This window comes from Myxocyprinus asiaticus, chromosome 10 (assembly GCF_019703515.2).
Source record: "Myxocyprinus asiaticus isolate MX2 ecotype Aquarium Trade chromosome 10, UBuf_Myxa_2, whole genome shotgun sequence".
Taxonomy (NCBI): Eukaryota; Metazoa; Chordata; class Actinopteri; order Cypriniformes; family Catostomidae; genus Myxocyprinus; species Myxocyprinus asiaticus.
The window spans coordinates 26102693-26115467 of NC_059353.1; positions in this window are offsets into that span (position 1 = coordinate 26102693).

Consider the following 12775-nt stretch of genomic DNA (forward strand, 5'->3'; position numbering starts at 1 on the left):
CGTCTGGGTGGGCCAGTAGGGTGCTACTAGGATGACCTGCTCCTCATCCTCCCTGACCTTGGACAGAGTCTGTGCAAGTAGGCTCACTGGGGGAAACGCATATTTGTGTAATCGCTGTGTGCCAGCGCGTCTATACCGAGGGGTGCCTCAGTCAGGGCGTACCAAAGCGGGAAGTCGGAGGATTCCCGGGAAGCAAACAGGTCTACCTGTGCTCGACCGAATAGACTCCAAATCAGCTGGACCACCTGGGGGTGGAGTCTCCACTCTCCCCTGAGTGTAGCCTGTCATGACAGCACGTCCACCCCGGTGTTGAGGTCGCCCGGGATGTGAGCGGCTCGCAGCGTATGAGTGTAGACGCTCTCTGTTAATGCCACTCTTTTAAGAAAGGAAAATATACTCTTTTATATACCCAGGGGCGTTCTCTGCACTTCACCAGTGCAAGAGGGGGAGAAACCGCTGTAATGTGCCGTAAATCCAACAGCTTTTCGAGGTGAATGGATCGGCAGCGTAATTCAGCTCGCTGAACACAACCGCTCTGCTCCGGAGAAAAAATCTGAATGAGTGGTTGCATACCAGCTCCTTTTATACTGGTGTGTCTGGAGAGTGGCTTGCAAATTCAACTCGCCAATTCCCATTGGCCTTTTTTCAAAAAGCAGAGGTGTTTGGGGCTCCCAAGAGTGACCCCTAGTGTCACTACATTGATACAACATCGAGTGAGTGACAGATAGGGAACTTAAGTTCATAGAGGCTCATAAATTAAATGTTGTACATAAATAATGAGTGGTATGTTATTCTGTAATTTCTAGTGGCAGCTGTAAAATGTAGCTGTGTCAGCGCCTAGAGGTCTATTTTTAATATCTTTTGTTTTGTTTGATTAAAGCAATATTCCAGATTCAATACAAGTTAAGCTCAATCAACAGCATTTGTGGTGTAATACTGATTACTGCAAAATTAATTTTGACTTGTCCCACTTACAGTCGAAATGAATGGGGGCCAATCCTTAAACATTAAGATACTCACTGTTTCAAAAGTATAGCCACAAGACATAACCAATATGCCTGTTTACATGATTTTAGTCTGATAAAATTACTTACTAACCTTTTCTGTGTAAAGTAATTGCCAATTTTACAACTTTGTTGCCATGATGATGAAATATCAACAAACCATAAAATGACAGTAAAAAATATGATTTAAACATCTTTACAGCTCAAATAATACATGAGGTGTAACAGAAAATTTAAGCTTTGCATTATTGGTCCCATTCACTTCCATTGTGCTTCACTGTAACCTCGATTTTTTTAAAGAAAAAGGGATGAGTCGAAATAAATTTTTGTGGTACTAAACATCATGCCACAAATGCTGTTGTTTGTGCTTAACTTGTATTGAACCTGGAATATTGCTTTAAGGCAAAGTTCACCTAAAGTGTGTACCATCTGTAAACTTTGGCATGTGAGGAGAAACAGAAAAGGAAGTGATGAATTATACAGAGAGGGTTTCGTCTTTTTCCACAAGTTTATCTGAAGATCATCGCTCAGGCTGTACAAACATTCACTTCTTTGATGGCATGCTGAGTTTTGACGTTCTGTGCACTTTCTTGTTTTTCCATGTTGTGAAGGAGTGGAGGATCTATATGGTGGTCTCTCCACAGTACTTCCGTCCAGCACTCAGGAGAGGATCTTCACTGTTCTTCTTTTCCCCTCCACATTCTTCTTTGAAGTAAAAAATGATAGAAAAAGAATGACATTTATAGAGGTTTCTATAAAACTTCCAAAGATTTCATGAAGAATAATCAGGGAGCTTATGAGTTTCAGGGAGGTTATGACTTATATTAAGTCCTTAAAATCAATGACTAGTAGAAACGTCTGGGAATATAAGTGGTGTTCTTCTGATGTGTCACATAAACAAAACAAAACATGATTTCACCAGATCTTGACCTTGGGTGAAACACGGATTAAAAGTTCCACTTGTTTGTACCAACCTGTCAAACCACCAGTATTCATTTTGCATACTGCAAGCATACGTGTGAATTTGAAATATTTTTGTGAAAAAAAAAAAAAAAGTAATTATGAATCTGTTGGCAGGGAGAGAGATTGCAGTCACTAGATTTCTTCTCGAAAGTAATCTATGCCGATTTCTGCCATTGGCTCGCGTTTAGAAAAGCCACATGGCACAGTTGAACTCTTTGTTTGTGGAAGTCTCTAGTGGGGGAGAGTAAATAGAGCAAGCATCAAACTAAATAAAAGATAATAATGTTATTGTTTCAAACCTCCGTATGTTGATTCTTTCTTCGTATGATTAACACAATGCGCTCTGCTCTCTGGGATTTGGTGTTCAGGGAGTGTCTAGCTCTCTTATCACTATGTGCTGATAGTTCAGAGCTTAACTGAAAACCCAGGATGGATGTGGGCTGGGAAACAATGCTCATATTGTGTCAGAGAAGCCCAGAGGTACAGCACGGTCACATCATCAATAAAACCAAAACACTGTACTATAATAAGAATACTTTGAATGATTCTACACTCATTCAACAAATTGGTACGAATTCGCCACCTCATAGTATTGAGACTATGTTGCCAAGAAGTTTTATCCTGCAATTGTGTCCTTAGAAGCTATTTCTACCTGATTTAACCCTTAAAATGTGTTTTGTTGTTGTAACCTAATGTATTCAGGTTGATTCAGTAATATTAAATACCATTTTTAACTTACACTCACTGAGCACTTTATTAGGAACACCTGTACCCCTACTTATTCATGCGATTATCTAATCAGCCAATCATGTGGCAGCAGTGCAGTGCATAAAATCATTCAGATATGGGTCAGAATGGCAAAAAAACAAAAACAAAAAAAAAAACCATCAGAATGGCAAAAAAAATGTGATCTCAGTGATTTCTTCCTTGGCATGATTGTTGGTGCCAGACAGGCTGGTTTGAGTATTTCTGAAACTGCTGATCTCCTGGGATTTTCATGCACAACAGTCTCTAGAGTTTACTCAGAATGGTGCCAAAAACAAAAAACATCCAGTGAGTGGCAGTTCTGCAGACGGAAACACCTTGTTGATGAGAGAGGTCAACGGAGACTGGCCAGACTGGTTCAAGCTGACAGAAAGGCTATGGTAACTCAGATACCCACTCTGTACAATTGTAGTGAGCAGAATAGCATCTCAGAATGCACAACACGTCAAACCTTGAGGCGGATGAGCTACAACAGCAGAGGACCACGTTGGAACTTTATTAGGACCATAGTGTTCCTAATAAAGTGCTCAGTGAGTGTAACTATGATATTTATGGTTTAAGCCCTGATGTGTAATATGAAAGAAAGCGAAACTTCTGTGTTCCGAACATGTGAAGCATATGTAATTGGTTGATATACAAGTCATAGGTTTTCCTAGGAATGAAGTTGTACGAATTGGTACGAATTCGCCACCTTGTACTATTGTGATGAATTCTCATGAGATGTTTGCCAAAAAGTTGCAGTTGTCCCCTTAGGAGCTATTTCTACCAGATTTAACCCTTGTTATTGTAACCTAATGTGTTCAGGTTGATTCAGTGATATTAAATAATATTTTTGATTTATATAAAAGCAGTTTCTTTAGATGTTATCCCATGAAGTAAATTTTTAGGTTAACATGTTTCTCACTATAATATGAACCATATGAAATGCCTTTTCATATGGGTCATGACCAATTTCCACATATTTACACTAAACAGGTACAGTGTTAAAATTTCCAAATACCACTTGACAAGAGTAAGGCAATATTCAGCCCATCAGTAAGTCATTGTTTTTGAAAACAGAAACTAAACAAAAGCAGTGAGAGAGGGTGAGCTGTAAGAACTGATGTATCACTCTGTGATGAACCCAGTTTCAGGTCTGCAATGTTGCCGTCACAGGATTGGTCTCCACACCTCAGCTTTACAGAGAGCATGCATCTGTCTATTTGTAGCCATTGGTTGCGTTTCACCTCCGTCTGAATCCCCAGCCTGTTTAACTGCTATTGTGCACCTAGAGACAACACATACACACACACCCTCCTCTGGAGAAGACAAATGTTGAGTGTGTTTAAGCAAATGGCTTGTCACCAAGAGGTGTGCTGGGTGTGTTTGGGTGTGTGTGGATCAGTATTTGCTTTGAGCAAGTGCAGTTTCAAGTTGGGCAATGTGAAAATGATTATCTATCACTGAAATATGCTGATACAGGAATGTAGTAAGTGTGACTAAATCATTTCAAAATTTAATCCCATAGGACTTGAGGTAAGCCCACTCAGAATTTGTCAAATTTGTAATTTTGCACAGTGAAACTATTAGTATGTTTATGCACTTAAAAATTCAATTTCAGTCAGACTAAAACAATAATATGTAAACGCTTTAGTCAGACTAAAATCGTACCAGTCTGATTTTTGCAAAGTTGAACTGACAGACCTAGACAATGCGATTGTAGCTCAATTTCATCCGGCAGATACACATTTATCAGACCACAATTGGACCTCAGTGTTGTCAGGGTTAGTTTTGAAATGTATTCCACTACAGATTACAGAATACATGCTGTAAAATGTAATTTGTAACGTATTCCGTTACATTACTCAAGGTCAGTAACGTATTCTAAATACTTTGGATTACTTCTTCAGCACTGGTAGATTTTTTCACTTGTTTTGACTATAAAAACTCTGCCAGTACAGAAAGACAAAATACACGTTAAAAACACATTCTCTGAAAAACCTAAATATCGTATGCAGTGTTGTTTCTAAAACAAGATTAATCAAATTGATCTTGTTTTAAGGATTTTTAGATATTTTTACAGAAAAACAATAAAAATATTATTATCAAGAATACGATTTTTGCACTAATATCAAAGGTCTTACTAGAAAAAAGAAATTATGATCCAACGTGAATTTTCTTGATAAAAAATATGAACGTGCCTGGTATCGTGCATGTAAAATGGCTAGAAATAGCATTTTAGCTTAGCGTAAAGCTGACAATTTAAACAAGGTTTATTTCTATTTCTTCTGCTCCAAACATACTTTAAACTTACTTCTCTGTCTGCTCGTATGAATGTAACACATCATGAGAAAGTGTTTCACTGCTGTTCAAATGCACTTTGGATCGCATCATTTATATGTATAAATGTTTTCCATCTGAAAGGACTAAATATTAAATGAAACAAATGACAATAAAATGCAAAGTAATCTCTTCAGTAATCAAAATACTTTTTGAATGTAACTGTATTCTAAATATCAATGATTTAAATTGTAACTGTAGTGGAATACAGTTACTTATATTTTGTATTTTAAATACTTATTCCCGTTACTTGTATTTCGTTACTCCCCAACCTTGAGTGTTGTGTGCAAGCTCCAAAAGACAGAGGTGATATGTGACATGAATTTATCCCAGCGTATTTGACGTCCTTCCTTGAAATATTAAATAACACGTAGCTCAGCAACGCAAAAACCTGCTGTAGATCTATTATAACTGCGCATGAAACACGATGTTAAAGGTGAAGTGTGTAGTTTCTGCACAACTAGTGACACCAAACAAAATTACAAGTTTCAAAACACGTTCTCCATCAGACATAAAGGATATGTGTGTAAACATGATTTTAGTGTGATAAAATCCCTTATAAACCTTTTCTGTGTAAAGTTATAGCTAATTTTACAACTTTGTTGCCATGATGATGTAATGTCAACAAACCCTAAAACCCTAAAACAACTGTTAAAATGACAATTTAAACAACTTTACAGCTCAAATAATACACAAGTTTTAACAGTAGAATTAAAATTATAAGCTTCACATTTCTGTATTAAAACCCTCAAAAAAAATTGGCCACCTTCACTTTCATTGACCCCATTCATTTCCATTGTAAGGATTGAGGAACAAGTCGAGATTAATTTTTGTGGTAATCAACATTATGCCACAAATGCTGTCGATTTAGCTTAACTTGTATTGAACCCGGAACATTCCTTTAATGTGGCCATGTAAACACACAAGCACCATTCTAACAGGTTTTTTTGAAGAGTGCGAATGTTCGTGAACAGACTGGAAAACAAAGTCATAGGATGGAGCCCCACAACAAGTCAACAAATTGGAAATATTTCAGAATTTGTGTGAGTACAGTGGGAAAAGCACATACAGTACACTATAAACTATATCCCATTTATACACTCCAATGGGGGAATCCCGGAGATTTAGGTAAGAGAGAAACCCCACTAATGAAGTGCAATTCCACTGCAGCTTGTAATAGAAAGTTAAGGAAAAAAAAAAAAAAAAAACAGTAACATCTCTGAAATATCTGGAAATAAAACAATGCAATGGAGAATAACACAAGCGTTGTGGGGAAGTTTCATTGCTGAGGAGAAAGTTGCTTACTGACTGAGCTGCATGTATACAGGAGTAAAGAGTATGCTGCTTATACAGTGCATGTAAACAGGAACGCTACTTTCTCACGTTATGGTGCTTTCTTGCAATAAGCCGCTTTCTGGCGCCCATGTAAATGCAGACAATTTTGCTATGTCCGGTCCAATTGTAATTCCATTTGGTGCTGATAGTGGCACATAAATTACACACTTCAACTTAAATGATTAGTCCCGGTGAATGCGGATGACTGCGAAAGTGACCAGCTTCTCTTTGTAGTCTTGAATGTGATCTTATTAGTTTACGAAATGGCATGTTTTGATGCTTTCATTCCCACGATGGCTTCGCTTCCATCATCATCGACTTAAAAATGTTATCCCAAAAAAATGTGCTTCATGTGGTTACATCTAAATCAACTGGTATTATTTAAGTCAAAAATATGATTTAGCATATCTGAATCAACCTGAATACATTAGGATACAACAACAAAACCATTTTTAAGGGTTAGATCAGGTAGAAACAGCTCATTACTCTAACAATGTAAAAAATTATTTTTTACAATATACAATGCCCAAACATTGAGAGAGCTTCAGTTTACTGAGGCCTACCAATCAATATGATTGACAGCTTCCAGGAGGCATGTCCTAATAGGAAATGGCATGTCCCACCTTCGGTCACTTGTGCCTGTTATTGAAGAAGCTTTGAGCTATCCATCAAAGTGTTGTCATAGTAATCACACTGTTGCAATTCAGTGTGACGGAATTTGCATACAAGCAATTAATAATCATAAAACCTGATTTTGAAACCCCTGTGAGACTGGCCTACTGCTTGAATAGCACGCAGGATACGCTCTGAGTAGCTGTCCCCCTATGAGCACATTTTAATATCAAAATTATGCATTTATTAATATCTTTTTATTTCTCGAATTCCCTCATGTGTGGCATAAGCTGAGGTTGTGATTCAAGGCTATACATATAAATTGATGAATTAGCTCCTAGTCTCTGTGATCAGATAGTATTAATAAAGGCTTTGATCATGTGTGTGTCCCAAGGTATCTACTATAGGTATAAAATTACCTGTTGGATTATCACACTTACTTGTGTGCGTGAATGTGGGTCAGGTTTTGCCTACATTGTGGGGAAAAAATCTGGGCTGCACACGAACAGTCCACGTAGACTGTGATGATGAAATTTGCATCACGCATGCTATATGTGATCCGATCCGGAATGCGGAAAACCAAAGTATACTTTGGCCTTTACCCTCTGGGGTCGACGGATGCGCCGGTGCGTCCTGCTGGATTTTTTCTGCATAACAGCGGAAACAACTTAAAATACATTTTTGGGCATACAGATAAGTGTAAGACATCATTAGAAACTATAAAGGGTCTACTTTTATTTGTGTACACTCACAATAACAACAAAACCTTGTGCTTTTGTAAAATAAAGAAAATAAACAGGGTCCGCTTTCAGCCGTCTCTGTCTCCGCGAGCATCTTTCTGAAACATCACACAAACATGAAACATATGTCTAAAGAAAGTTTAAAATGTTAAAATAAAACCATTCAAATGTTCAAATTAAAACAAATATTCTCCTGCAATGTAATCTGTATGAAACAAAGTGATGTACAGTTTCTCCTGGCTCAGCTCAGGAGAACTAACAGAGCGCACTATTCATACGGTAATGTGCTGAGGCGATCAATGCAAATATGCAAATGGTAAACGCCCCCACAACAATGCCTTAAAAAACATCAAGTTTCATCATCAGATTCATTCATTTTCCTGCGCATTTGGAAGATGGCACGCTACACAGGTGAGGAAGAGTTCACATTTTCCTCAGAAGAAGAGCGGGACTCCGACGATGAACGTTTGCATTTTGAAGAGCGACTTGATCCAGCCGAGGATACAATTTCGGATGAGTAAGTCATTTAGTTTTACTTACATTAGCTGACATGCTATTTTATATAAACATGGACATATTTTACTAGCTGGACTATTTCCAGACTTGCCAGTCAGGATTCAGAGTATTGACATTTGAAATATGTCCTAATAGGCAAGTTTTAGTTACATTTAAATGTTTTGGCTAAAGCAGGTATTTAAATTGTATGCTGTATGATATGAATATATGATATGTAATATGATATAAAAATAATATGAATGTTTAGATTATATTTTATCTAGTGTTTATGCTGCCTCATTATTATCAATGAAGCTTGTGCTTGCAAATATCTGTTCGGGTGTAAATGTGTAAAATGTGCTGTAAATATGCCCATATTAGAAAATCAGCATATTAGAATGATTTCTGAAGGATCATGTGACACTGACAATTTTTTTTTTTACTTCAAAAACCACGCATAAACGTTGTTTACGTTTAATGACTTTAGCCGTTAATATGTTTTTAAGCAACTGAAAAAAGCAAAAATGTCAAGGCATGTCAAAACTTCTCCAGGGCCCAAAACACCCTCAGACCCCAGAAGGTTAAAGGAATAGTTCACCGAAAAATGTAAATTATCTCATCATTTACTCAATCTCATGCCATCCCAGATATGAGATCCCAGTGTATGACTGACCTTCTTCTGCTGAACACAAACAAATAATTTTTAAAAGAATGTCTCAGCTCTGTAGGTCCTCACAATGCAAGTGAATATGGGTACCAAAATTTAGAAGCTCCCAAAGGAGATAAAGGCAGCATAAAAGTTATTCATATGACTCCAGTGGTTAAATCCATATTTTCAGAAGCAATATGATAAGTCTGGGTGAGAAACAGATCAATATTTAAGTCTTGTTTTTACTATCAATCTCTACTTTCACTTTCACAATTACATTTTTCTTTTGTTTTTGGTGATTCACATTTGTTGTTCATTTCACCACCTACTGTGCAGGAAGGAGGATTTATGGTAAAAAAAGTACTTAAATATTGATCTGTTTCTCACCCACACCTATCATATAGCTTCTGAAGATATAGATTTTACCACTGGGGTCTTATGGATTAGTTTTATGCTGCCTTTATGTGCTTTTTTGAGGTTAACATTTTTGGTACCCATTCACTTGAACTGCGAGGACCTACAGAGCTGAAAAGTTCTTCAAAAAATATTTTTATTTGTGTTCAGCAGAAGAAAAAAGTCATACACATCTGGGATGGCATGAGGGTGATGAATAATGAGAAAATTTTCATTTTTGGGTGAACTATCCCTTTAAGGCTCGGGTATACTTCGTTCCCTATCTGTCACTCACTCGACATTGTGTCAGTGTAGAGACACTAGGGGTCACTCTAGGGAGCCCCAAACACCTCCAATGGGAATTGGCAAGTGGAATTTGCATGCCACTCCCCAGGACATACGGGTATAAAAGGAGCTGGTATGCAACCAATCATTCAGATTTTCTCTTCAGAGCCGAGCGGTTCTATTCATTGAGCTGAATTCTCTGCGATTCTCATTCACCTCCTCTACTGGATTCTATGGCACATTTCAGCGGCTTCTCCCCCCTCTGCACTGGTGCAGTGCAGAGAATGCCCCTGGGCGCTTCGGCAGAAATAACTAAAACAGAAAGAGTATATTCTAAAAGAGTATATTTTCTTCTAAAAGAGCAGCACACACGGAACGTCTTTTTAAAGATGCCTTTCCGTTTGTGTGTTATTCCTGGTTGCAGTTGTTATCTCTCGGCTTCTGATGGCCACTATCGCTGTCTTACGTGTCTGGGCAATGCCCACGTGGAGACATCGTTCGTGGATGGGTCTTGTCCTCACTGCAAGAACATGACCATGACAACGTTGTGGTCGCGGCTTGCCTTCGTGAGAAAGAAAGCCACCCCAGCAGCTCCCCGCCTCGGTCCTTCTACCTACGGGTATGAGGCCGCGGCGGTTAGCACTGGGGGCGATTTGGGGACCTCAATGGGAACACCTCTGCTGGGTATCCCCCCACGGACCTCCCATTCCTCAGCAGGCTTGCTTGCCCCGGTCGGGCTCTCGGATGAGACCGCCGGCTCGTCTCAGGGCGAGTTCGACCTCTTATTCGGAGCCCGGGAAGATGATGAGCTCTTGAGGCCAGCATCGGAGAGCGGGCTCATTCAGTCCGATGCAGAGGCTTTGGCTGGGCTTCCTCCCTTGGGTACGGTCGCTCAGTCGCAAGCCGACGCGGAGCTGGCCGACATGCTTGCTCGGACAGCTGCGAGCGTCGGGTTAGACTGGAACCCTCCACTCTCCCCTGAACCCTCGCGGCTCGATGATTGGTTCCTCGGCTCAGAGCGCTGCTCACGGCTGGACCCAGCCCCGGTTCCTTTCTTCCCGGAGGTGCATGAGGAGCTGACAAGATCCTGGAGGGCACTTTTCATGACCCGATCCCAATCTCTCAGCTCCCCTGCCCTCACTGGGGCGGCCAGGGGCTATTCGGGGATCCACCAGGTGGATAAGGCGCTCATGGTGCACTTGTGCCCGCAGAGTGCCACCACCTGGTATGGGTTCACGTCATCTCTGACGTCTAAGGCCCACGGCACCACTGGACAAGCCGCCTCCACCCTGCATGTCATGGCTCTCCTGCAGGTACACCAAGCCAAGGCACTGAAAGAACTGCACGAGGGTAGTTCCGACCCAGGATTGTTGCAGCAACTGCGCTTGGCGACCGACCTCGCTCTCTGGGCGACGAAGGTCATGGTGCGGTCTCTCGGGCAGGCGATGACCACCCTGGTGGTCCAGGAATGCCACCTTTGGCTCAACCTGGTCGAGATGAGAGAGGCTGACAAGGCACGGTTGCTTGACGCCCCAATCTCCCAGGTTGGCCTGTTCGGTGACACCATCGAGGACTTTGCCCAGCAGTTCTCGGCGGTGAAGCAGCAGACGGAGGCCATTCAACATATCCTGCCCCGGCATGGCTAAAGACCCCACACCCCATCTGCTCATCACCAAGGGCGTCTTCCTGCAGCAACAGCACCGGCTCTGCCGCAGCCCGCCCCCATGGCCCGGCCCTGGCGTGGAACCCACTGTCTGAAGGCGTTCAGACGGAAGACAGCGGTCCCACTGAAACTTTTGCAGAGGCTCCTGGGGCAAATGGCATCCTCAGCGGTGGCCACACCGCTTGGGTTGATGCATATGAGACCGCTTCAGCACTGGCTTCAGACTCGATTCCCGAGATGGGCATGGCACCGCGGGACACATCACGTGGTTGTCACGCCGATCTGTCGCCGCCTTTTCAACCCTTGGACCGACCTGACATTTCTACGGGCAGGGGTTCCCCTAGAACAGGTCTCCAGGTGCATCATGGTTATGACAGATGCCTCCAAGACGGGCTGGGGTGCTGTATGCAACAGGCACACAGCTGCCGGCTCCTGGACTGGCCCACGGCTACGTTGGCACATCAACTGCCTTGCGTTGTTGGCAGTACTGCTCGCCCTGCGGAGGCTTCGGCCATTGATCCAGGGCAAGCATGTGTTGGATCGGAAAAACAACATGGCAATGGTGGCATACATCAATCGCCATGGTGGTCTACGCTCCCATTGCATGTCACAACTCGCCCGCCGTCTCCTCCTCTGGAGTCAGCAGCACCTCAAGTTGCTGCGAGCCACTCACATCCCGGGCGACCTCAACACCACAGCGGACGCGCTGTCACGACAGGTTATGCTCAGGGGAGAGTGGAGACTCCACCCCAGGTAGTCCAGCTGATTTGGAGTCAATTCGGTCGAGCACAGGTAGACCTGTTTGCTTCCCGGGAGTCCTCCCACTGCCCGCTTTAGTACACCCTGACCGAGGCACCCCTCGGTATAGACGTGCTGGCACACAGCATGCCCCCAGGATTACGCAAATATGCATTTCCCCCAGTGAGCCTACTTACACAGACCCTGTGCAAGGTCAAGGAGGACGAGGAGCATGTCGTCCTGGTAGCACCTTACTGGCCCACACAGACGTGGTTCTCAGACCTCACGCTCCTCACGGCTGGCTACAAGGCACACAGTGGTCTGCCCGTCTTGCACCGCCAGTCCATGTAACACAGTTCAGCTAGTTGTGGCATTTTGTATAAGGACCCCTAGTGTCACTACATCGACACAACATAGAGTGAGTGACAGATAGGGAACATCCTGGTTTCTTTCGTAACCTCCGTTCCCTGATAGAGGGAATGAGACGTTGTGTCCTTCTTACCACAAAACTGAACTACCTACTGAAATGGCCGGGACCTGGTCTCGGCTCCTCAGCACAAAACCTGAATGAGTGGTTGCATACCAGCTCCTTTCATACCCGTATGTCCGGGGGATTGGCATGCAAATTCCACTCGCCAATTCCCATTGGCCTATTTTTCAAAGATCAGAGGTGTTTGGGGCTCCCAAAAGTGACCCCTAGTGTCACTACATCGACACAACGTCTCGTTCCCTCCATCAGGGAATGGAGGTTACGAAAGTAACCAGGACGTTTTTCTGTGTGCTGGATCATTTCAAACATGGTTGTGTGCTCAGC